At 45.2% G+C, this 27553-nt stretch overlaps 1 long non-coding RNA gene across 1 annotated transcript; it reads left to right on the top strand.

The window, feature by feature from the left end:
• Positions 1-1386: 1386 nt before the first annotated feature.
• Positions 1387-10361, top strand: LOC140204474 (uncharacterized). The gene is made up of 3 exons (XR_011887635.1): positions 1387-1459; positions 7169-7342; positions 9981-10361. It is a non-coding gene; the product is annotated as an uncharacterized lncRNA (long non-coding RNA).
• Positions 10362-27553: the final 17192 nt, after the last annotated feature.

Here is a 27553-nt window from a genome sequence, read left to right as displayed (position 1 = left end):
TGCATGCCATGAGGAGCATTTAGTCTGTAGTGGGAGCTTGTCCCCATTACCGCCCCTGGCCATGACAACCTTAAGGAATCATTGACTGCCTAATAAGCTGCATCTTTTCTCATGTACGTGTCACTTGATCGGATCTTTCATCAGAGAAACTGGGGTGGATGTCGGGCCACCCAGCCACACCACTGTCCACCGATTGTGTCTGCAGAAGCACATCATCACATAGAGAGATAAACTGGAACGAGAAACTAGAGCACATCATAAACCTGAATGAGTCGAAATCTACTTCGATTAAAGCATGCTCAGGTACCATCGGCCGACAGCATCGGGGGAAGAGAGGGAGATTCACTTGAGTGTGAGGCCCTTGCTTTGATTCCCTACTTTTGAGTAAGCAAGCTAGTAGACAAAGGTAGAAATATTGTGATGTTGCTTCCCAGATGGACCCACTTCATCCACAAAATCTGGCTCCAATCGTGCGTTTTGAAAAGGAATGCATGAGTTATATTTAGCCTTTCAGATTGTGGTAGTTTAGTCATGGATTATGCCTTCATGCAAAGTGGAGCTGGCCGGGATAAGTATCGCAGCATCAGTCGTCTTGGCCTGGCCAGTTTCCATAAATCAAATGTTTCAAGTGAATTGTGATGTGCCTGCCAAAGTTCTTTGCCAGTCATCTTCAGTAGCTGGTACATTAATGCCAACTCATGGAGTTCATTTGCATCAGAACAACTTAGAGGAGGAGTGGGCCAATGTGATACCTCTGAATATCTATTTAGTAAGATTACAGTGCAGAATAGGTACACTAAGCCACGCTGCCCAGCTATCCCCCAATTCAATCCTGACCTAATCACGGGACGATTTACCAGTTAATGACCAGTTAACTTATGAAATGTGCACTCGAAGGAAACCCATACCGTCACAGGGAGACCGTACAGATGTGCCAGAATTGAACCTGTGCTGTCTGACTCTTGATGTTTACACTGTAGGTGCTGGCCTTGCTTTTCCTTGTGCGACTTAAATTGTGCTTCAGAATGTATGTTTTCTCTTGCCACTATCTTCTGAGAAGATAGAAATATTAAGGCAGATGCTTTTCAGCAATTGCTTAATCTGTTAAACTTTATTGATTTATCAGTGTGGTGAGAGTGTGGAACGAGCTGCCAGCGCAAGTGGTGCGTGCAAGCTCGATTTCAACGTTTAAGAGAAGTTTGGATGGGTACGTAGATGGTAGTGGTATTGAGGGCTATGGTCCGGATGCAGGTTGATGGGAGTAGGCAATTTAAATGGATCGGCACAGAATAGATGGGCTGAAGGACCTATTTCTGTGCTGTACTTTTCTCTGACTCCATTGTTTTGTTTGAGAATAACTCTCTAACGTGCAGTACTCTATCTTGCAGATTTCTGTGAAAACTTGCCAGTAGATTGCAGGGAGACTGTCATAATAAGTCACATCTTACCGTATGTTAAGGTAATATGCCTTCTCAAATTCTTGGCTGGTTATACAGTCTATCTAAAATTAATGTAGCAACTCATCTCATTCACTTCAGGAAAAAGTCCCTCAGTATTTTGGGTGGGCCTGAAACGAGGATTCAGGCACCTTTTAATTCAAGTTTTATCACTCTGAACTGCTTGTAACTGGAAAAGCTCAATGTCCAAGCACAAGTCACATCTTGCCCCCTCTCCCGTCCCCTCTCCCGCCCCATCCCCCTCTCCCACTCCCTCCCCACCCCCCTCTCCCACTCCCTCCCCATCCCCCTCTCCCAAAGGGCTGAGTTCTGCGGAAGGGTTTTGGACAGAAATGTCGACTGTCCTTTTCTCCATAGGTGCTGCCTGGCCTGCTGAGTTCCTCCAGCATCTTGTGTGTGTTGCTGGGTTTTTAACATGGTGTTGGCTGCCTGGAGTGATGGGAGAGGCAGATATATCGGGGACTTTTAATGACGTTTAGATAAGCACACGAATGTGAGGAAAACGGAAGAATATGGACATCGTGTAGATAAGATTGCCCACTTGATTAGGAATTTAAGTATAACATTGTGGGTCATAGGGCCGGTTCTGTTCCATGATTTATATAAACTGGAATATCAAACTGTAAACAAAATTATTTAAGAATGATCCGTGACTGACCAGGTGGATCAGAAGAACGTGGAGCAGGATGGCATCATGAGGGAGATATCTAATGACAAACAAGAGAAAATCTGCAGATGCTGGAAATCCGAGCAACACACACAAAATGCTGAAGGGACTCAGCAGGCCAGGCAGCTTCTATGGGGAACAGTACAGTCGATGTTTCTGTAGGTGCTGTCTGGCCTGCTGAGTTCCTCCAGCATTTTGTGCGTGTTGACTGAGATACCTGTCTGGGTTTTCATTTGATCATTTCATGGGATTGAATTCAAGAGCAGAGAGGTCATGCTGCAACTATACAGGGTACTGGTGAGGCCGTACCTGGAGTGCTATGTGCAGTTCTGGTCTCCATACTTGAGGAAGGATATATTGGCTTTGGAGGCAGTGCAGAGGAGGTTCACCAGATTATTCCAGAGATGAAGGGGTTAACCTATGAGGAGAGATTGAGTTGCCTTGGACTATACTCTCTGGAATTCAGAAGAATGAGAGGATATCTTAGGGAAACATACAAAATTTTGAAATGGATAGATAAGATAGAAGTAGGAAAGTTATTTCCATTGGTAGGTGAGACTAGAACTAGGGGACATTGCCTCAAGATTCAGGGGAGAATGTTTAGGACAGAGATGAGGAGAAACTGTTTTTCCCAGAGAGTGGTGAATCTGTGGAATTCTCTGGCCAGGGAAGCAGTGGAGGCTTCTTCACTAGATATATTTAAGATACAGTTATATACATTTTTAGATAGTAGGGGAATTAAGGGTTATGGGGAAAAGGCAGGTAGATGGAGCTGAGTTTAAGGACAGATCAGCCATGATGTTACTGAATGGCGGGGCAGGCTTGATGGGCCGGATGGCCTACTCCTGCTCCGATTTCTTATGTTTTTCTGAATCATGAATGGAATAACAACTGTTTCTTCCACCGGAGTCTCTCCAACTGTTCTTTTAGTTTGAGAGCTTCAGATAAGAGCAAATGTGCAGTGCGTTCTTTAGAAGCAGTGACGTGAGCTGGTTTGTAATCTCAGTGCATACTGGATTAAAGAGCAATCGGTTAATGGTGTGATGGAGCTGTTATTTCTCCATCTATCATGTTCCTTATTTATTTTGTCGTGAACTTAAACAACACTGCTGCATGTGCAAATTCTGGATTTTTTAATTAATATGGAAATTTGCATTCTTTCATTATTTTTACAGAATTAAAATTATTTTTAAATATGTAAAAAAAAATCTCCCCCCTGCCCTCTCCTTCCTCAATTCCCCACTCTGAGCTTTTACTTCTCACCTGTCTATTACTTCTCCCTGGGTCCCCACCTCCTTCCATCTCTCCTGTGGTCCACTCTCTTCTCCTCTCCTCTCTCAGATTCTTTCTTCTCCAGCCATTGACCTTTCCCACCCACCTGTCTTCACCTAACACCTTCCAGCTGGCCTCCTTCCCCTCTCCTCACCTTTATATCCTAGCATCTTCTGCCTCCCTTTACAGTCCCGATAAAAGGCCTCGGCCTGAAACACCGACTGTTTACTCATTCCCATAGATGCTGCCTGAGCTGCTGAGTTCCTCCAGCGTTTTGGGTGAGCTGCTCTGGATTTCCAACGTCTGCAGACTTGATTCCCTTCATGTGCTACACCTCAGAAGATTCCCCAAATGTCGGAAATGCCTCGATTTTCCAGGCACAGCTGACAGATTCCAAGTGTACATCTTCAAATTGTCAGCTGTTAATTCAAGCCTTGAATTATTTGTTAGTTTGAAATGAAATCGAGAAAAAAGCCTGCCGAATCATGATTTGAACTGTTGTATAATTTAATAGTGATTAGTATTTTGCATGTATTTATGCCAAAGGTGCAGAAAGATTTCTCAAATGCAGAAATTCAAGTGTTTTTCTTTTGTGAAATGCAGCTTTTCACAAAATGACCGTTGTTTCCTCCCATGGCCCTCCCGAGGAGCTCGCCTGCACTCAGGGAGAGTGAACGGACAATAAAGGACAATTAAGGCTCAGGAACAGAACTAGGCCACTCAGCCCATCGTGTCTGCTTCGCCATTCCATCATGGCTGGCTTATTACCCTCTCGGCCCCATTCTCCTGCCTTCTACCCCGTAACCTTTAACACCCTGACTAATCAAGGACCTGTCAGCCTCCATGTTAAATATACCCAGTGACTCGTCCTCCACAGCCATCAGCGTTGATGGATTCCACAGATCCACCGCCCTTTCACTGAAGAAATTTCCTCTCAGCTCTGTTCTAAATGGACGTCCCTGTATTCTAAGGCTGTGCCCTCTGGTCACAGGAAACGTCCTCCCTGTTCTAGGCCTCTTAATATTCCATAAGTTTCAATGAGATTCACCTCTCTTCCTTCCCGTCTGAACTCCATCGAGGACAAAGCCGGAGCCGTCAAGCACTCCTCTTGTATGTTTCATTCCCAGGATCATCCTTGTGAACCCTCTCTAATACCAGTACATCTTAGATAAAGGGCCCAAAGCTGCTCACTATACCCCCAACTGCATTCTGACCAATGCCTTACAAAGCTTCAGCATTACCCTTATATTTTTTCTAGTCCTCTCAAAATGAATGCCAACATTCCATTTTCTTTCCGTACCACCAATTCAGCCTGCAAGATAATGTTTAGGGAACCCTACACGAGGTCTCCCAATTGCCTTTGCACCTCTGATTTCTGAATTTTCTGCCCATTTGGAAAATAGTACACGTCTTTACTCCTTCTACCAAAGTGCATGGCCATACATTTCTGGTAGTAGGCACCCTTCGATCCCGGGGATGATGCGTTTGTGCCTCTGGTGGACTGTGTCCTCTCCTGGGCAAGAAGGTTTGAAGGACCGGCTCTGGTCAATGCAGCAGGCTCCCCCTCTCCACGTCACTCATGTTGTCGAAAGGAAGGGCAAGCGCCAATACAGCTCGGCACCAGTGTCATCGCAGAGGTTGCCAGAGTGAAGCTGTAAACAACATCAAACTGCCTTAGGGGTTTACCCCCAAAGCCTTTCCCATGGGTGGGCATGACTGCAAGGCAGTGGAGGTTTAAAATCAGGGTTTTCCTTTTCTTAAGCGGGCTGCCGCCCAAGGCTGAGGAATCCTACCTACTCGAAACACTTTCGGACACCACAGTATATTCCAACTGCCACTGCCTTGCTATTCTCCCAATCTATCAAGTCCTTCTTCAGACTCTCTGCCCCTCCACCTATCTTGGTATCATCCACAAATGTGACCATCAAGCCATCAATTCCGTTGTCCAGATCATTGACATCTGCTGGAAAAGAAACGGTCACAATACCGACCCCTGTGGAACACTAATAGTCACCTGCAGTCAACCAGAAAAGACCCCTTTCATTTGCAATTCTTTGCCTCCCGTCAGTCAGCCAAGCTTCTATCTTTACTAGGATATCTTCTGTAATACCATGGGCTCTTAACTTGCTAAGGCGTCTCATGTGCGGCATCTTGTCAAACTCCAAGTAAACAACATCCACTGACCCTCCTTTGTCTATCCTGCCTGTAATTTCCCCTTAAGGAAACCATGCACCTCCAAGTACTGGGAGCCTCGTCCTTAATAATGGACTCCCAACATTTTCCCAACCACTGAAGTCAGGCTGAAGGGCCTATAGTTTCATGTCTTTTGCCTCCCTCCCTTCAGAGTGAAGTGACATTTGGAAATTTCCAGTCCTCTGGAACCATTCCAGATTCTAATGACTCTTGAAAGATTATTACTAATGCCTCCCCAATCTCTACAGCTGCCTCTTTCAGAACCCTGCGGTGTAGCCCATCTAGTCCAGGTGACTTGACTACCTTCAAAACTTTCAGCTTCCCAAGCACCTTCTCCTTAATAAAAGCAACTGCACTCACTTCTGCTAACTGACTCTCGAATTTCTGGCATACTGCTGGTGTGACTATAACTTGGACCATAATGTATAGTACTGTGCAAAAGTCTTAGGCTGGTGTATATAGCTAGGGTGTCTGAGTTTTGCACGGTCCGGTAGTAATTCTTATATACTGCACTGTGCTGCTGCTGCCGCAAAAAAAAAATCAAATTTCTTGACATCTGTGAGTGATGATAAACCTCACAGATGTCTGATATGGGTCTCTGATGTGGACTGAGAGTGGGAAGGGGGCAGGGAGAGGGGAGTTGTGTCCCTGTCCCCCTCTTTTGGTGAATGTCGGTGATAGCGTAAGATGATATCGTGGTTCTGCATTTGTGTTTATGGACTGTGGACTTTTTCAGATTTAGGGTTTTTATATTCTGTTTTCTTCATCGCCTTATTCTTTTCGTTTTGTTGTGTGAGGGGAGGGTGTTTGGGGGTAAAATGCTCTGTTAGTTTTTTGTGCGGGGGATGGGTTGGGGGGGGTCGATGTTGCTCTTTCATTTTGTGTGTGGAGGGAGGGGTAGTTTTGGGGATCAGATGATCAGGATGCCATTATTTTTTGTACCAGGGCTGGGGAGGTGTAGGTTTCATGCTTCTCTCTGAGTGACTTTCATCTTCTTTCTTTGCTTCGTGGCTATCTGGAGAAGACAAATTTCAGGGTTGTATTGAGATAGATGCTTTGATCATAAACAAACCTTTGACTCTTTGGTTGGGAAAAGGGGGAAGGGAGCGGAAAGCACCGGAGAGACATTCTGTAATGACCAATAAGCCAATTGTTTGGAATCAAATGGCCTTGCCTGGGTTCTCAGGGCTGAGTATGTCTGCACTCGCACCACCCCCTCCTGCCCCTGGCAGTCCACCTCAGCCACCTGTCCTACACTCCTCCCGCAGGTGCTCCACTCTCACCATTCCCAACATCCTGTGCTCCCGCCAGATTTACAAACTTGCTCTCTGCTGCACGTTGGCAAGTACAGTTCTGTGCAAAAGTCTTTGGCACCCTGGCTAGATGTGCATGTGCCTAAGTACTGTAAGTGTGAAAGTAGCATTCATATTTCTTTTGTGGGATTAATATTTCATAAATGTCCAAGATGATACTTTGAAAGCAGAGAGTCTGGGGAGCGCCAGTGTGTTTGTCAGACAGCGTTCGCAGTATGAATGTTTTTCACCTTTGCTGTACTCAGAAAATTGCCTTTCCTTCCTAGTGCCCTGAGGTCCATTTGAACATTATCTCCAATCTGGACTGCGTGAATGAAGTTATTGGAATTCGCCAGTTATCACAGTCTCTCCTGCCAGCCATTGTAGAATTAGCAGAAGATGCCAAATGGAGAGTGCGCCTTGCTATAATCGAGTACATGCCTCTGCTTGCAGGGCTGCTGGTGGGTGGTTTATTCTAAAATGTTTTTATAGTCTATTAGCAATGCTTCCATATGGATGATTTGCAGAATGGAAATGATTGCCCATATCAAATTGATACTTTAGTTTAAAGACGGAAATAACTTTGAACATCTTCTTTCCTTTTGCACCAGAAGCAAATGTGCGATAGTAACAATTATACTTGTAGCCCACTGACATGGGTAGTCTTACTTTAGACTCGGGGCTCCCAACCTTTTTTTTAATTGACCATTAACCAAGCAGGGGTGGAAACCCCTGGTTTAGACCATCAGGTTTAGGCCCCTGTTTAAGGACTGCGGACTTTGTCAGACTTAGGGATTTTATATTCTGTTTTTATATCACCTGTTTCTTTTCATTTTGTTGTGCGAGGGGAGGGTGTTTGGGGGTAAAATGTTCTGTTGGTTTTTGTGTGGGGGGTGGGCTGGGGATGTTGTTGTTCCATTTTCTGTGTGGAGGGAGGGGTGGTTTGGGGGGGGGCTGATGATCAGGATGCCATTCAATGACTTTCATGTTTTTTCTTTGTTTCATGGCTATCTGGGGAAAACAAATTTCAGAGTTGTACATGATAATAAGTGAGCCTTTGGCCTGCACATCAAACAGATCCAAACACAGAAAGGGCAATAAACTCCGTACAATCAGATGAGGGGGTGACAACTGTTGTCCCAGAGGAAATAAACAATATCTTTTTGAGATTTTACCAAAATCTGTACAGCTCAGAATATTCAGATTCAGCTCCAGAAATACAAAAGGAATTTCTCGACTTGTTAGAATTTATACCCCGAGATGAAACGTCCTTGACCTCACTGGAGTTTAACTCAGAGGCTAAAGAATTGTCTGCAGCTATAACTAACATTAAGGGAGGGAAAACTCCTGGGCCCAATGGAAATTCCGATTAAAATATATAAAATCTTTAAGACTAAGCTAATACCACCTCTGCTTGATATGTATCAGGAGTCATTTGACACTGGATCCCTTGCCCCCTCTCTTAATATGGCAGCAATTACGCTACTGTTAAAACCTGGAAAACCACCATCCCTTTGTGGATCTTATAGGTCAATCTCACATCTGAACAATGATCTCAAAATTCTCTGTAAGGTATTAGCTAGGAGGCTGGAGCCACTCTTGCCAAAAATGGTCCACCCTGACCAAAATGGGTTTGTAAGGGAAGGCAGGGCTTCCACAACATTCGAAGAGTGCTTAATATACTTTATGAAAAATCTGGAAGCTCTGTTAGCGCTATTCTGTCATTGGATGCCGAGAAAGCCTTCGACAGAGTGGAGTGGAATAGGGGGAAAATTTCTAAGATACAGCTTCTGTATTCTAACCCACAGGCTGAAGTTTCAACTAACGAGCTTTTTTCGGCATCTTTTAAACTCCAACGGGGAACAAGACAGGGCTGTCCCCTATCTCCCCTCCTGTTTATCCTGGCCATTGCGCCACCTGCTATGGCAATTTGAAAACAGGCTAACATAGCAGGAATAACTATAGGAGATGTAGAACATCGCATAGCCCTGTACATGGATGATGTCATTTTGTCAGAACAGGGTTTACCTATTTGGGTGTTAAAATTACTCCTACTATTGATAAAATTATCCCAACTAATTATAACCCTCTCACAGACTCAGTTATTCAACTTACAAACAGATGGACGAAATTGCTCATAAATTTGATTGGACGCATAAACATTCTAAAAATGTCAATTTTACTGAAGTTCCTGTACCTTTTGCAATCTATCCCACTTTCTCTTCCATCATCTTTCTTTTACTTATTAAAGAAATTTTTTTCTAATTTCATCTGGAATAATAGATGTCCAAGACTCAGGCTTTCCCTGTTATATCTACCGTATGATAGAGGTGGCTTACAGCTACCAAATCTTATGTGTTATTTCTGGGCAGCCCAAATTAGAGCAGGAATGTTTTATTTTGTTAAGGATCACTCCCCTCCTTGGGTCTCAATGAAATCCCAGTTGATCAATATCCCTCTAGAACTATATATGTATTCAGCAAATAAGAAAAAACTGGTCACACAATCTAAAATCCCTTTCTTAAAAAATACAATAATGATTTGGCACGATGCTCTTGCGTAAATAGCAGAGACATCACAGTTATCCCAGTTTACTCCTATCTTTGGTAATGATAGCTCCAGCCCGGCAGAGGGGATCCTGGTTTTAAAACTTGGTCGCCCCGAGGCATAGCTAAGGTGTCTGATCTTTATAATGGCAATTCATTTATGTCTTTTGAAGAACTCAAAGGCCACATATGGAATTCCAACAAAACACTTTTTTAAATGCCTTTAGTTGCAAAGTTTTATTATGTCCAGGCTAAGTTACAGTTTGAAGCTCCCTCCTTTATTTACCCTAGAAGACCTCACTCTGAAATTATCTGAAGCTAGGGGACAAGTGTCTGAATTATACATGTAAGGGTTTCTTCTTTTATGTTACTTGCTAAGGCTAATAAAATGGCTTCTCTGTACTATTAACTACTGAGACAGTGGTTCTCTATAGCAACTTGTTTGGGTTATCATTACTGATTTGGGAATTGTATTCATTTGCTAACCAATTGGGAAAGATGGTATTCTTTCTTGTGTGTCTGTAAGCTATTGTTTTTCGTGGGCTTTGGGCAGAAGGCGCGATGGGGACAGAGTGAGGAGACGTGAGGAGAGAGATCCTGTAAGCTGGGCAACGTCACGGACCCCGTGCGGGAGTCCGAGGCCCAGGGTCTTCGGCGAGGAGTGGAGAAGAGGACAGACTCGTGTGGAGTGTTTGGTCGATCACTGAGGGTGGTCCCATTCGTGGGTCGGTGGAGTTCGGAGGACATCGATTGGAGGAAGGGGGACCCGGTTCTGGAAGAGCTCCAACGAGTGTGCACCAAACTGATAGAGTTACTGACTTGGCACCTTTATTCTATTTGTTTCTACTAACCCATCACCAAGAAATACTTATAAAGTGTAATCATTTAATCGCATATGGCGTACTGTCTGTGGGGTACATCACACAGCATCCACACAAACTTGATCTCCCCGTTTGGCGGGGCCGAAGGCTGCTCCCCCTAGACGAAAGCGAGCTGAGCGAGTCTAGGCTTACCGGGCGGCTACATACAAATTGTTTGCAAGTAAATGCAAAGAATCATCAAACAACATGCTACAAGCATGGAGAACTGATTTGCATGAGAATCTGTCAGAAAAAGAGTGGTCAGAAGCTTGTTCCTTCGTTCAAACCCAGTCAGTGAACACTCATTCTAAGCAGATAACCAGACAGTACATTACTCCAGTCAGGTTTCGTCACTTTAAGCCCAACATTCCAGACACATGCTTTAAATGTAATCACTAAAAGGGGTCTCTGTTCCATTGAATGTGCGAGTGCCCCCAGATAATCTGCTTCTGGAAGAAGGTGCTGGATTTGATTAGTCAGATTATTGGAAAAAAGGTGCTCCTTGATCCTAAATTATGTATTCTAACATTTATCCAAAGGACTTTGTAACCTCCAAAAATGCAAGGTCTCTGCTTAATATTTGTTTTTTGGAAGCCAGACGTTGCATAGCCTATTCATGGAAGAAACCCACAACCAGTGGACTTTCACAATGGCTGAAAGGAGTGACTTCGTATCTTGCTCTAGAAAAGATCAACTACATCACAGAAAAACAAACTTGGCAAATGTCGGGAAATTTGGGATATTTTCTACAAGTTTCTGGAGAACAATATTTGGGATGATGAAAGTAACAAATTGAACTGACAGCTTGTTTTTAATGGCCGGGTGTTTGCTTTTTTTGTGCGTTGCTTTTCCTTTTATTTCTGATGTATTTTATTTTTCCCTTTCTCTTTAACCTTGTTGCACTTTCAAACCTATGGATGATCGAATGTGTTTACTTTTCATTCTGTAAAAGCAATAAAGAGATGTTTGAAAAAAAATAAGTGAACCTTTGAATCTTTGATTGGGAAAAGGGGAAGGGAGAGGGAAGCACCAGAGAGATATTCTGTAATGATCAATAAACCAATTGTTTGGAAGCAAATGACCTTGAGAGCAGAATTAGTCCATTCAGCCCATTGAGTCTGCTCCAACATTCCATCATGGCTGATTTGTGATCCCTCTCAACCCTATTCTCCTGCCTTCTCTTCATATCCTTTCACGCCCTGATTAATGAAGAGCCTGTCAGCCTCCATTTTAATTATACCCAATGTCTTGGCTTCCACGGTTGTCCATGGAAGTGAATTCCACAGATTCGCCACCCTCTGGCTGAAGAAGTCGCTCCTCATCTCTGTTTCTGCCAGGTGCTCCGATTTCCTCCTCCATCCCAAAGACGTGCTGGTTGTAAACTGGTTATTGTAGATTCCGCCTCTGTGTCGGTAACTAGCAGGAGTAGTGAGGTAGTGTTCATGGGTACGGTGTCCACTCAAAAAGCGTATGGCAGAGGGGAGGAAGCTGTTCCTGAATCAGTGAGTGTGTGTCTTCAGACAAATTGTCCCTCCTTTCTGGTAGTAGCAATGAGAAGAGGCTGGTGGGGCCCTTAATGATGGACACTGTCTTTTTGAGGCACCGCTCCTTGAAGATGTCCTGGATAATATGGAGGCTGGAGCACACGATGGAGCTGACTAATTTTATAATTCTCTGTAGCTTCCTTAAGCTCTCCTGTATCATACCGATTTAGTATGTATTCGGTTTTAAGAAGCAAATCGCTCTCAGTTTCGGTGTGCAAACACAAAGTAGATTTTCTGAGCTAGAAACTCACAATGTTCCTGTTGTGCTGTGTTCCCATGCTTTATGGTTAATCATAAAACTATTTAGTCAATATTTACACCTTTGTGGTTAAAGAGTTTTTCGAGGAGGTTACCAGGAAAGTGGTTGAAAGGAAGGCATTGGATATTGTCTACATGGACTTCAGCAAGGCCTTTGACAAGGTCCCGCATGGGAGGTTAGTTAGGAAAATTCAGTCGCTAGGTATACATGGAGAGGTGGTAAATTGGATTAGACATTGGCTGAATGGAAGAAGCCAAAGAGTGGTAGTAGAGCATTGCTTCTCTGAGTGGAGTCCTGTGACTAGTGGTGTGCCACAGGGATCAGTGCTGGGTCCATTGTCATTTGTCATCTATATCAATGATCTGGATGATAATGTGGTAAATTGAATCAGAAAATTTGCTGATGAAACAAAGATTGGAGGTGTAGTAGACAGTGAGGAAGGTTTTCAGAGCCTGCAGAGGGACTTGGACCAGCTGGAAAAATGGGCTGAAAAATGGCAGATGGAGTTTAATACAGACAAGTATGAGGTATTGCACGTTCGAAGGACAAACCAAGGTAGAACGTAGAGGGTTAATGGTAAGGCACTGAGGAGTGCACTGGAACAGAGGGATCTGGGAATACAGATACAAAATTCCCTAAAAGTGGCATCACAGGTAGATAGGGTCGTAAAGAGAGCTTTTGATACATTGGCCTTTATTAATCAAAGTATTGAGTATAAGAGCTGGAATGTTATGATGAGGTTGTATGAGGCATTGGTGAGGCCGAATCTGGAGTATCGTCTTCAGTTTTGGTCACCAAATTACAGGAAGGATATAAATAAGGTTGAAAGAGTGCAGAGAAGGTTTACAAGGATGTTGCCAGGACTTGAGAAACTCAATTACAGAGAAAGGTTGAATAGGTTAGGACATTATTCGCTGGAGTGTAGAAGAATGAGGGGAGATTTGATAGAGGTATATAAAATTATGATGGGTATAGATAGAGTGAATGCAAGCAGGCTTTTTCCACTGAGGCAAGTGGAGAAAAAAACCAACTGGTGCGTCTTTGGATTGTGAGAGGAAACCCGCGCGTTCCGCAGGGAAAATGTACTGGCTCCTTACAGGTGACATCAGAATTCCCAAGCTGTAACAGTGTCACGCCAACTGCTACGCCACCGTTAGTGGTTAGTAACGTTCTTACTGTCTGCATTAAACCATCGGACACTTTTAAGATTTTTCCTATTTTTCATGGATCATAGTCCTGGTATTGACACAAAGAAATTAATTAAGGATAGTCAAAATACTAGATGCAAGTACCTTAGATTGGGTATCTTCTGTGTAGCCTTCTGCCACGGCACAATCTAGTTTTGTGCAGTTTATTAGAGCACGTTGCCAGTCTTTCTTGTGTGACCCCTTCACCATTGGCTCAAAGGAGTTAGCAAACTGTACTGGTAAGGAGCGAAAGTTGAAGACGGCTAGAATGCAAATGTGGCAAGTTGGCATGTTCTACTAGAAATTCGAGGGGTTATTTTATCAACATTCTTTTTATTGTCAAAACCTGTTTAGGGAGTGGAGTTTTTTGATGAGAAGTTGAACTCCTTGTGCATGACATGGTTGGTGGATCGCGGTGAATATAGCCTTGATGAATCATTACTTCTGTTGAACGAAAGTCCTTCAAAGTTGTCAGTCATCTTACTGGTGCTTCCATGATGCTGAGTGACCCTACCAGGTGCCTAACCAAAAATCCTTCATCGTGCTTTGTCACATCCTCAAAGGATTGGGTCAGGCTCAAGACACGACATGCCCCTCACAAAGCCATGCTGACTCTCCCGAATCAGACTATGCTTCTTGTAAATCCTGTCTGTAGGAATCTTCTCCTGTAATTTGCCCACCGGTGAAGTAAAACTGACTGGTGTATAATTCCCAGGGTCATCCCTACTCTCTTTCCTGAACAAGGAAATAACATTTGCCAACTTCCAATCATCTGGTACTTGCTCCGGTGAGGACTGGCCAGTGAGGATGCCCAGATCGTCACTAAAGGTGCAGCAATCTCTTCCCTTGCTTCCCGTAGTAACCCTGGGGTATTATCACATCTGGCCCCGGGGACTTATCTATCCTAGGGCTTTTCAAAATTCCAGAACATCCTCTTTCTCAATGTCAACATGTTGCAGCATATCACTGCCCTCGCAAGCATCAAGGTCCCTCTCACTGGTGATTACTAAAGAAAAGTATTCATTGCGGATCTCCCCCAAAGTCTCCGACTCCAAACATTTTGCCTCTTTTAGCTCTGGCCGGCCCAGACTCTCACTCTGGCCATCCTCCTGTTTTTCAAGTATGTTTTCCTGAATCCAACTCACCAAGTCCTTCTCGTGGCCCCTCCTAGTTCTCCGAAGTCCATTCTTCACTCTCTCCCTGGCCACATTGTAACCCTCTGGAGCCCAGGCTGATCTTTGCATCCTATGCTTCTAGACTAGCTGTTGCACATCTCTTGTCAAGCATGGCTCCTTCACCCTTCTGTTCTTTCCCTGTCTCAGTGGGACAAAACTCTGCAGAGCCTCATCCAAGTGAAGCCCAAAACGACTTCCACATTTCAATTGTGTGTTTCTGAGTGCATTCATCCCAGTTTGTACTCCCAGGTTCCTGCCCAATGTCCAATACCATCATAGTTCAAACACCGGCGCCCCCCTCCCCCCCAGTTATTACTGCTGCAAGCAATCTAGTCGCACTCTTGTACACATGGCAACAAGAAACAGACTTGACTTTGACCGATACGTTTATTTATTTAATTATTCCAGAATAGCATGGAACAGGCCCAACGAGACGCACCGCCCAGCAACCGGCTGATTTAACCCTTGCCTCATCACAGGACAGTTTACAATGACCAATGAGACTCCTAAGCGGGACGTCTCCAGACTCTGTGGGGTGTTGGGGGGGGTGGAATCTGAGCACCCGGGGTAGACACACGATCCACTCCGGTTTGTTGCCTCTTATTCCAAAAGCAGCGGAGCTGCGAATCTGAAATAGTAACTGAAAATTCTGGAGACACTCAACAGAGCAGGCCAATGAATGGGCAGAAAGTCACAGATACAGCTGTGCATCTCCCAACATGATCTCATGCCAGCTCATCCACACCTTTTTTTCTCCCCCCTCTGCGTACAAGTTCTTAATCCTGCCTACGTTTCCAGAAGCCGCCTGTTCCATCTGCAGTGCCTCCCTGGTTTTCTTCTTGCCTGGTGGTCGAAGCTATGCTGTACTCAAGCCGGCTTTGCTCAAGGCAACATCACTCAGGTCCTGTGTGTTTTGTAAATGATAGTTCTCTTCGTTCTCTTGGTGTAAGCGAGTTGTGGTATTTAATTGATGCCAGAAGCCTCTCCTAAGACTTGGGTGACTCAGGTGTACTCTGTGTGTCACCCACCGTACTATCTCTCAGCCATTTAAATGGGAGCTTTCAAGCTGAGCTTCTGTACTTTTGTCAGTCAAGATGTAGTTTATACTTGCAACTGTTTGCAAGGGATATTCATATTCCTTATCATTTTTATAAATGAATGGCAGATGAGGATCTTTTTCCCTGTGCAAGTAATTTCCCAAAAATGGCAGGGCTGATTTTTCTTTAAAGTAAAGTGCATTTTGATTAAAGACCAATAAAATTAACAACAAATCTGATTTGGACTGTTTTGCTTTTAGTCTCGGTCCCTTTTACCCTGGAATCTGAATATTGCAGTTAGGGCTTGAACAATGACTAATTATTCAATTACAATAATTAGTAATAAATAATGGTAATCTATTCGAAGTATTTTTTAAGTATCTAATGGGGAAACACAATGGCATCTGGTTAGCGCAACACTTTGCAATTGGGTTCGATTCCCACTGCCACCTGTGAAGAGTTTATACGTTCTCAGCATGACTGCGTGGGTTTCCTCCGGGTGCTCCTGTTTCCTCCCAGAGACGTACTTGTTGGTAGGTTAACTGGACATTGTAAATTGTCCTGTAATTAGGCTAGGGATAATCGGGGGGTGGCTCGCAGGGCAAGAAGGGCCTGTTCCACGCTGTATCTCAATAAATAATCAATGATAAATAAGTATATTAAAATGCTACTCTCCAAGTGCATAATTTCCTCCACTGTGTGTAACTTGGTATGGAACAGGTTGACACTTTGAAGAAGGTGGTACGAACATTTCATTTCGGAACTTTGTATTTTATCAGCAAGGTACATATTTGAAAATCAAGTAGTAACAGCGATCAGATCATTTCTTGACCTGTGAATGCTGTCTTGCAGTGTACGCCATTCGCGAGGCCGCGACCAACAGCTTGACCAAGTTGGTGGAGAAGTTTGGCAAAGACTGGGCAGAATCCACCATTGTGCCGAAAGTACTTGCCATGGCCAGTGACCCCAACTACCATCACAGAATGACCACCCAGTTCTGCATTAACGTGAGTATAGCTTTGACAATGTACTTGCAATGGCCAGTGACCCCAACTACCTTCACAGAATGACCACCCTCTTCTGCATTAACGTGAGTATAGCTTTGACAATGTACTTGCCCATGGCTAGTGACCCCAACTACCATTGCAGAATGACCACTCTGTTCTGCATTAACGTGAGTATAACTTTGTCAATACTTCCATTACACTTCACAAGCTGCTAAAATATTTCATGAATAAAACGTACAGTTAGAGCACACACTAAAGAATAAAGAATTTAACACAAATATTATGGATTTGTTTAAAATGTTCTTTTAATATATTCTTTATGAATGTTTAGATTCTGCAAAAAATCAATTAACACTTTGCCAAAGCTGCTCCTTCCAATATTGACATCTGCTTGATACGAGCTTCTGTGCTTGCGTTATTTGCTGAGGTGTAGTGGTGTTTTGTGTTTAATCTGCAAGGTGTCTGGAGTAAAAATTGAGTTGAGGGTGAGACTTTTTATTATTTCGTGGAGCAGAGTTCCTAACTGTCCTTGTGGAAATGGACTGATGGTGTTAGCTAAAGGACAACTGATTTAATGACCTGTTGACCCACCAGATGGCTTACAGCTTTCAAGTTTTATTTCACAAGGGTCTGTTTCTGTGCTGTAGTGGATTATGGCTCTGTCTTTTGCTTAGAGATCTGAGTACCTTGAAGTGGACATTATACATTATCTGGCTGAGGGAATTGTAAGTTTTTTGACGCAACTAGTTTCAATTTACAAGTGTACTTAACGGCCCCCAGTCATTCCAGATGCAGAATTAACTTCTTTCCTTGGATTTATTTGATGGGCCTGGGCTTTGCTGGAGTTTGGACAAGGTGAGGGAGAGATTCAATTGAAATGCCTAGATAAAATGGATGTTTCTAAAAGTGGGTGAGTCTCGGACTGGAGGGCACAGCCTTTGGAACGGAGGGATATCCCTTTAGAACGGATATGAAGAATTTCTTTAGCCGGAGCGTGGTGAGTCCAGGGAATTCATCGCCACAGACGGTGATGGAGGCCAAGTAATTGGGTATATTTAAAGTGGAGCTTGATAGGTTCTGGAGGGTGTCGAGAGGTCTACACGACCTGGCGTTTTTGCGGTATCCTCAAGGATTTGGCAAGCTGGACTCTCAAGAATGCAGGTGCAGTGGCCGTGGCCATTGCTGGGAGTGGACTTCAGGTTGGATGAGAGTGGCCTGAGAGGGGAAAATGAAGTGGTGTTCAGTTGATTTCAGCAACGAGCCAGGTTAAAAGGTTTAAAGAGTCGCAGGGGGAAAGACTAACTTCTCTGTGAGGCTTTACACACCTCAGCAGTGAACCGACTGTCACTGTCAGCACTTGTATCCGCACTGAATTGACTTGCTGGCTGTGCCCTGCGACCATTGGGCCCCTGGCTCAGATAAAATGCTGAACTGGCTCCTTGGTTGTGGACTGCAACCATTGGGCCCCTGGACTGGTTTCACTTCTCTCAGCACAGAACTGACTCCCTTGCTGTGGCCTGCAGCCATCTACTGATCTGAACTGGCTCCCTGCCTGTGGGCCTAATTTCGGTGACCCTGCGTTTCATGTTCTGTGTCTTACTGGTTTACTATTTTTTTTATTCTTGTTTGCCCGATTTGTTCTTTTTGGGCACATTGCGTGTCTGACGGTCTTTGCTGTGTAGGATTCTTTCTTTTTCCATGGATTCTCTTGTGTTTCTTTGCTTTATGGCTGCCTGCAAGAAGACGAATCTCCTGCTTGTATATGGAGTTCATACTTTGGTAGCAATGTACTTTGAACTTTAGACCTCTGGATCAGCAGGAACACCTCAGAAAGATATGCCTGCGCGGGCTGGACCAAAACAGGGCTAACAGCCTGCGGGAGTGCTCGCTGGGATTCAAACTCATAGGGATGGGCCACAGGCCACATTTACAGTTAAGGTGGCCGTGCAGTTAAATATCGAAGGGAAACAAAGTGAGCCCAGTAAGGAGAGCAAACCTCAGTCTGATAAGAAATTCAAGATTATATTTATTTTGGTGTAAGCAACGTTACTAGTAAAGCAAATGAGCTCCCAGGAGGGTGATATTGTTACTGTCATAGAGAGGGTTGAATGGCTGAACGATTCACTCAGTGAATGGTGTGGTGGGCGTGGCACCGTAATATTGATTTATTACTGAAATATCGAGGAGGAGGACATTCTGGGACACACCTCACTGATCCACAAGCCTCTACTGGTGAACTTCCGGTAAGATGGCGGTGTGCTGGGGCGCGGCGGGTTCTACAGGGCCAGCCAAACGTGTTACTATCTTTTGTTTATTTCTTTACAATCTCAAGACGCTGCTGGAAGTTAAGCACTTAAAGAGTGCCTACCCCATTGGCGTAGAAACTGAAGAAGCTGGACTTGGGGCAGATCGTTCTGCTCCCCGCGTCAGAGAGTCAGCAATCTGGTTGGCGTGCAGACTGGCAGCGAGCAATTGTCTTAGTCTCTTTCCTTGTGATCTCAAAACCCTGTTGAGCATTGCTAATGTGTAATGCCGCCTGTTTGCAGCCACCCAGGAGAGAGGCATCTACAGCTGGCACTGGAGGTGGTGCAGCGCAGCGTTTAAGCTAACGTTGGTGCTGTCCCTCTCCCCCCAAGTGTTTGCTTGGCAGAAGGCAGGATGTACGTGTTCAACTACAGATTGCTGCAACATTCATGGACTCAGGGACTTGGACTATATTTGTTGTGTGACTATATTTTACTCTATATGTGCCACATGCTGTGTATGACTGTTGGTACTGTGTTTTGTACCTTGACCCTGAAAGAACACTGTTTCGTTTGGATGTATTCATGGGTATTCATGAATGACAATTAAATTTGAACTTGATGTAAACAGCCAAGAACAGCAAAACATTGGAATATTACCTGCAAGCTGCACACCAACCGGACTTGGAAATATATTGCCATTACTTCTGAAACCCCCTTTTCACTGGGCATCTCTGGAAATGCAGCCTTTTAGCCCCTCGCAAACAGCCACTGGACTCCGCGGGGAGAAACTTCAGGCTTCGTACATCTAAGGTGTATGTGACTTTGGTCCCGCAAAATCTGTGAGGTTGGGATGTCTCGCCTACCCAAACCCCGGTTTGTGTGAATGCTGTGTGATTTACTGCCCCTGGCAATCGCCTGTCAGCAGAAAATAACAGATTGTTCACTGCGTAGAATTATTCAAGAATATATTTAAGAATGTTAACTTAAGCAAACAGTTATTAAAGGAAAGAAAGAGAAAAAAAACGAAAAGGGCCCATTCTACGTATACAGTGGAGCTCAAATCTTGAACTTCTCTGTAAATCGCGTGCTGGACCCTCCCTCCATCTGCGTGAAAGCACACACCACCTTCCGAAGGTCACTGGAAATCCATCTTGAACAAAGAGGCTTTCCCACAGTATTATTGGTCCTTCCTCCTCGAAGCCATTCATCTGCACAAAGCACCCTGTATCATCCACCATCTTTCCTCCTGTCTTCTCCCAGCTCCCGCCAAACAAAGACCTCTCTGCCCAGTAATCTCTAGCACCTTCTCCCAATTCTACCATCCTGATTGGATGACACCTCATTCCTGAGCTCAAAACCAAACAGGCTGAAAGCAGAACAGATTGCTCTTACAGAACTGCTAAAATGAAATGCCTACAACATAGCAGTAAAAATCTGAACCAGGGCATTGACTCTGACTGGGTCAGAATCCTGGATCACCCACCCTAACTGCATTGTGGGTGCACCCAAACCTCAAGGGCTGCAGCCCACCACAAAGGAATTAAATACCACTTCAACCTGTGATGCCCACACATTCCTTGGAGGAATATGCAAAAAGAGCTTCAAGTAACAGAGTACAGGTAGTCCCTAGGAGTGGTCACATACGACAGCTCTCCCAGTATTCAGCATGAGGTACAGAAGCAAGGATATCAGAATCAGGTTTAACGTCACCGGCATAATGTCGTGAAATTTGCTGTCTTTGTGGCAGCAGCACAGTGCAACACATGACAATAGAGAAAACTGTGAATAACAGTAAATATATGAAATAATAGTGCGGAAACAGAAATAAAAAGTAGTGAAGTAGAGCATGGGTTCAGTGTCCACTCAGAAATGGCAGAGGGGAAGAGACTGTTCTGGAATCGCTGAGTGTGTGCTTTCAGGCTTCTGTGCCTCCTTCCTGAGGGTAGCAGTGAGAAGAGGGCATGTCCTGGGTGGCGGGGGTCCTTCACCATGGATGCTGCCTTTTTGAGGCATCGCTCCTCAAAGATGTCCTGGATACGAAGGAGAAAGGCAAAACACAGTTGTACGAATTATCAGGTTATAGTAGTACAGAACCTCAACCTCTCTGATATCAGTACGAAAGATTTCAAAGGGAATGGCCCAAAGGAGGGGGGATCCAGGAAAACTTTGTGAGAAACAGAGTGAGAGAAGGACGAAGGGTCTTGGCCTGAAACGTCGACTGGCCTGCTGCGTTCACCAGCAACTTCTATGTGTGTTGCTTGTATTTCCAGTATTTGCAGAATTCCTGTTGTTTGAGAGAAGGACATGGCTGGAAAACTCAAACAGGGCAAGAAGCCGATGTATTAGGAGTCTTTAGTGGGGTTGGATACGCAATGTACCCTTGGCTGTTATGGGAAGGAAGGGCTGAGCTCCCAAGGTCTCTTCGAGAGTTCAGTGAACCCCTCTCTCACTGCTCCCCCTCCGTGATCTCTGCTTCCTTTCGATGGGAGTCAGTGAAACCTTCTCTCAATCTGTGATATCTGCTCAGCTCTTTACTTCATCCCTCCCCCCTCCTGGTTTCACCCAGCACCTTGTATTTCTTTCTCCACTCACCATCCCCCCCCTGGATTTTTAAATCTACTCATCTTTTTTCTCCACTCCTGCCGAAGGGTCTCAGCTGGAAATGTCGACTGTACTCTTTTCCATCGATGCTACCTGGCCTGCAGAGTTCCTCCAGCATTTTGTGTGTGTTCCAAGGATCCTGGTAGTTTAAAATCCTAAATTGTCACAGAACAGGTGCCAGGTAACTGGATCCCAGCAGTACGGTGCCTTTCTTTGACGAAGGCAGCAACTGGTAACTACAGAGCTGTGAATCTAACATCAGTGGTAGAAAGGGTGTTGTAAAAAGTCCCGAGGGACGGGATTCAGCTGCACTTAGGCAGAGCTTCATCAGAAATGGTCAGCGTGCAAGTGGTGATTCTGTCGGCCAATCTGAGTTTCTTGGAGTTACGGGTGTACTCATGCAGTTGGTGTTGTCTACAGGGACTTCGGTAAATCTTTTGACAAGATCCCCAAACGAGCAAGAGACCGAGGGATCCGAAGTAACTTCACAAATTGGGTTCAAAGTGGATTTGCTGATCGGCTTTTGTGATTACCCCGTGGCATACCACAGGAATCTGTGCTGGAACTCTCCTGTAAATGATTTGGATGTGGCTAGAAGTTTAGCAGATGACATAAAAATGTGAGCTTTGTCTTGCGGTGTTAGTGCTAATGATGGTGCATTGGTTAGTTGGCAAACTAGGCAGAGCAATTGTACCTAGAACATAGAACGTTAAAGCACTGTGTTAAAGTGCTGTGCTGATCTTTAAACCTACTCTGAGATCAATCTAACCGTTCCCTCCTACATAGCCCTCCATTTTTCTATCATCTGTGTGCCTATCTAAGAGTTTGTTAAATGCCCCTAATGCATCTGCCTCTACCATCACGCCTGGCGGGGCATTCCACACACCCACCCACTCTGTGTGTGTGAAACAAAAATCTTACCTCTGTACCTTCCTCCAATCATCTCAAAATTATGCCTCTGGTATTGGCCATTTCTGCCTTGGGGAAAAGTCTCTGGCTGTCCACTCTATCCACACCTCTCATCCTCCTTCACTCCAAAGAGAAAAAGCCCCAACTCACTCAACCTTTCCTCATAAGACACGCTCTCTAATGCAGGCAGCAGCCTGGCAAGTCTCCTCTGTGTCCCCTCTAGATCTTCTCCATGCTTCCTATGACAAGGCTACCGAAGCTGGACGCCAGTGTGGTCTGACCAGAGTTTTATAGAGCTGCAACATTACCTCGCACTCTTGAACTCTATCCCCCAATTTACTGGACCCTCCCCCTGCCCCCGCATCATCGGGGGAGTCTGAAGCCCCCGAGGTTAAAAGTGAGAGAGAAAGATGTTAAAAAGGGATGTAAGGAGCAAGATTTTCACGAGTGGGCATGTGAGTGGGGCTGAAAGAGAAATCTCCAGAGGTAGGTACAGTTACGTTGATAGGAAAGGCCGAGGCCCATTCTCCCACCCCTCACCCCATGCGCACTCCCTCGCACACTCTCGCTCTTTCGCCTCACACTCACACTCTCTCACACTCTCGCTCTTTCGCCTCACTCACTCTCACACTCTCTCCCCTGTCTAGATTCATCTAGTGTTCACCCCTCTCCCCGAACCTGTTACCACCTCCATTATTTATCAGAGTCCAACCCTTGTAGCTCTTTGTGTTCCTGCTGTCAGTCCGCACCTTCACACTGTCCCTACCTTGTCCCATCTCCCTCGCGATGTTATTTCCTCATTCCCCCCGTCGTCCTCTGCCTGTCACTGTCTCTGCTCCTCCTTCGCTCCTCTCCTGCCATCAGTGTACCAGTCACCTCAGACTCCTTTCTCCCCACCATTCCACTGTCCCCCCCCCACCCCAGTCCCTGATGCAGGGTTTTGATCCAGTCCACTTTCCTCCCACAGATCTGCATTGAGTTTGTTTGTCGCTCCAGATTCCAGCTTCAGCAGTCACTTGTAATGCTCTCCCTGATTAGTGTAACACTCAAACCCTTCCCCCTGTCCCTAGGGCATCTGTAACCCAGGACGTTGTGCTCCCATCCCTCAACCATGTTCCTATACTTACAGGAATAATATAATCCCTGTACTGATCATTGGCCAGTGTTGTTTGCCCCTCGAGCAGCTGCTTCCCAGTTTACCTTCTCCTGTTCCTGCCTAACACCGTTGCAATTAGCTCTTCTGCACCTCAGTACCTTCACCCAAGGATCAGTTTTAATCTGTAACCATCTTAAAACTGAGGGAATTACAATTATGGCTGAAAATTTGATCATCTGCCCGGCTCATTTCCTCGTAAACTGTGTTACGTCGCCATGCCAACTTGGAGTGTCTGCATACTGTCTGGTGTTACCCCACTAGACACAGTTATCAATTTTGACCCATTGAAGCCTCTGGCGCTCAGGAAGTTCCATTCAGTACTGGGGAAGTTGAAATCAGCCACTCAGTGACCCTGTTTTTAAGTCTTTCCGTGACTGGGGTTGAGGGGGATAATGAATTGGCTGTGATGGAATAGCAGAGTAGACTCAATGGGCTGAATGGCCTGATTTTGCTCCTGTGTGGTCATACCTTTTGGTCGTATCTGCCTGTATATCTGTTCCCCAGCTCCCAGTGGCCTTTTGGGAGCCTAACACAGTAATTAAACCATTTTGTTCGTGTGTCATGCAATATATGTCGTCTGCATGGACTTCTGTGAGACCTTTGACAGGATCCTGCACGGGAGGCTGGTCCTTATTGTTAAAACTTCTGGCAAGCTGGCAACGTGGGTTAAAAGTTGGCTGAGGATGGTGGAGGGTGTTTCAAGCAAAGCTTGGGTTCTGGATATAGTCAGTTGAACTGTATAGAAGCATGCCCTCTTGTCCATTACATCTATACTGACAATCACTCCTTGCTATAGTAAACCCACTCAGCCACACTAACTCCACATCCCTCCGTCTTGCTCACTGAACCTGTAGAACAGGCCCGTTGGCCCACAATGTTGTACCAAACTAATTCTTCCTTTTCAGTCCGGACGAAGGGTCTGGGCCCGAAACGTCACCTGTTTATTCATTTCCATAGGTGCTACCTGACCTGCTGAGGTCCTCCAGCATTTTGTGTGTGTTGCTCTGGGTTTCCAACACCTGCAGACTTTATAAATAAAGCAGCGCCTAATTGAACCGTGTCCTTTTGCCCGCACGTGGCCGATATCCTCCATTCTCCGCACGTTCATTTCCCTGTCTAACAGTGTCTTAAATACTTCAATTCTCACACAAAACGCTGGAGGAACTCAGCAGATCAGGCAGCGTCCATGGAAATGAATAACCAGTCGACGTTTCAGACCGTGACCCTTCTTTGGATCGTAAACACTTGTTTCATACCTGCATCCACTTCCACCAGACCCGTCGGTGTGTTCCAGGTACTCAAATCCTCAGCACATCTTTGAGCTGTTCTCTTCTGGCTCTTACATCTCAACTGTGAGCCGTCTGTCTTTGCCTCAGAATTTTGTAAACTTCTATCAGCACGTCCCTCCCTCAGACTCCATCACTCTGGAGAAAGCAACCTCTCCGGTAACATCTGCAGTACCAGTCAGCATGTCTTCTGTACCTTTTTCAGACCCTTTAAACGGGAGACCAGAGCTGAATTCAGTACTCCAAATGTGACGTAAGCAGAGGTTTATCACAGGGAATGTCCTGTAAACATCTTCTGTACCTTCTCCAAAGTCTCCACACCCTTTAAAGGGCTGACCAGAGCTGAATTCAGTACTCCAAACGTGACCTAACCAGACGTTTATCAAGTGACTGTCCAGGTTTTGTTCCTGCCTGCACCACCACCACCACCTCCTTTGGCAGCTCAGCTACCAACTCCTGCATGAAAAGTTTGCTCCTCCAATCTTCTTTAATACATTTTCCCTCTCTCCTTCAACCACTGATGGATAAATCCTGGTTAGAAGTGAAAATCGCACAGTGAGATTTCAGTTAACGCCACCACCATCTTCATCATCATGTGACGTGGGCGATCGTGGTCTCTCCATGGCCACGATTGTTCTTGGCAAATTATCCTGCAGAACTGGTTTGTGCCATTGACGCCTTCTGGGCCGTGTGTGTCTTTACAAGACAAGGTGACCCCCCCCCACCCCCCAGCCATTATCAGTGCTCTTCAGAGATTGTCTGCCTGGCGTCAGTGGTCGTATGACTGGGAGTTGCGATCTGCACCGGCTGCACACATGACCGTCCACCATCTGCTCCCACGGCATTGCGTGACCCTGATCAGGTGGGGAGGCTTAAGCAGGTGTTGCACCTTGCCCAAGGGTGACCTGCAGGTCTGCGGAGGGAAGGAGCACCCTGCACCTCCTTTGGTAGCGACGTATCTCCACCCCGTCAACCCGTCCGGTGAACGATTTTTGTGAAATTGTGCGTTTGTGATTTGATTGGAATTTGTGTGGAAAGCAATAACAGATGGATTGCATTAAAAGCAAGTTTATGCATTCAGTGCCCCCTCTCTTCAACGGCATAAAAATGCGGCATCCGAATTATTCTCCTTTTGCATCCACTAACCCAAATGAGCTCAGCTGCAGTTTGTGACCGTACTCTGCCAGTTGAGCTCTAAACCGTATCTGGCCACGAGATCTGCCGCTGACATCTTTGAAAACCTTCTTCACTCTCTCTTTGTACCGTATAGGAAAAAGGAAAGTTACGTCACATCCGGAGTTTCTCCAGTTAGCGGATGATTTCCCTCCACGCCTCTGACATAGTGGGGAACCGCGTACGAGGCAAGTTACAGCAGTGGTTTGCCATTGCCTTCTGCCGGGTGAGTTTCCAAAGAGATCACCAGCTCGTAACCCAGCATGGATGGAAAGCGTGCAGGGGAGCCGGCTGGATTCAAACTCGGGGTGACCCCACTACAGCATCAGCCGGGTCAGCCTACTGTATGATATGGGGACTACTTTATGTTGTAGTAACACATCGCTGCATGCGCTATTAGGCGCACATTGATACGTATGTGTGTGTTCTGCATCGTTTTCTACTAGTAAAGAACCATGAAACTTCGCTCCTGTCTCCAACATTTTTGTTAATAGCATTGTTGTGTAGCCAGGCCACACACACAACACTCTTTAAAGAATTACCCCTGGAAATGTAAACGTCTCGTACGTAGTGTCACTGGATTTTAGCTGCCTTGTAGATTCTAGTCTGCAGTCTTTCTGCTGTCTCAATTTAGCTTGAGATATCAAGCTGTCTACTCCCCCTATTTATTTTCATTGACTGTAGTGTACCCAGTGGCATTGTGTATCGGATGGGTTTAACTGTTAACAAGGATGTGAGGTTATTAGCTTTGCTGCTCTGTCAACAGTCACTTGTATCCAGCATGCCTCCTCCTCCTTTCCCAAAACACCTTCGCTTGTATTCCCAGCATCCAGTGGCAGATGCTCGAATTAAAACTGAAGATGTTGTCCAATCTGAAACTGTTCTCGGATGGGGTGGCAGAGGAGGGGCCCAGTGAGAGGCCCACGTTGGATGGGCCTTGGCTTGGGGAAGTGGTCCACATTAATGGGTCCTGACCCTGATGTAGGAGAGGGTTTCGCATTTGATGGGGCCTGTTGAAGGGGTGGGTTCCACATTGATGGGTCCAAAGGTGGGGCCCACATTTAATGGGGCCTCATGAGTCTGCACTCATTGTCCCCACGTTGCTGAATGATGTGCTATATGTTTTGACCTACCTTAATTTCCCTTTTAATCTTTTTTAACATTAAAAGAAAGAGTGCCCGTTAGACAGTTATTGAAATGACTTTCAATGCCGACCTCATTATTCCAGTGACTTGAACAGCAGTGCCAGTGGATGCTGTGATTACCTGATGGTTTGGTTAGGCAGCCATTGCTTCTGTACGTATTAGTTAAAGTAGATTTTTCAATAGCTAAGCTTCTCTTCCCGACCAGAATTACACAATATTGTATCATTCCAGTGGTCTAGTCACATTTTGGATGATATTTCAATATTGCAAATCACGTAATTTAATGTCTGTTAGCTTTTTGAATGATTTTAGAGATTGTGTTAGGCACGTTTAACCTGTTACCGGTGGACGTCTTTCTCCTGATTTGTATATTACATCATTCTTTTGACTGCTTTAATTAATAAAGTGGATTAAGGTAAACGCTGCTTCGTGTTGCACACCAGAGAGGTGCAGGATTTACCTCCTTGCGACTTTTGCGGAGCAGAAACATGTAAAAAACATGTCTTGTGTTTCGTTTCCTTCTAATTTTTTCCTTCTGTTA

This window comes from Mobula birostris, chromosome 10 (genome assembly GCF_030028105.1).
Source record: "Mobula birostris isolate sMobBir1 chromosome 10, sMobBir1.hap1, whole genome shotgun sequence".
NCBI classification, from domain to species: domain Eukaryota; kingdom Metazoa; phylum Chordata; class Chondrichthyes; order Myliobatiformes; family Myliobatidae; genus Mobula; species Mobula birostris.
Note: the sequence above shows the minus strand (reverse complement) of the source record. Positions and strands in the feature narration are given on the sequence as shown.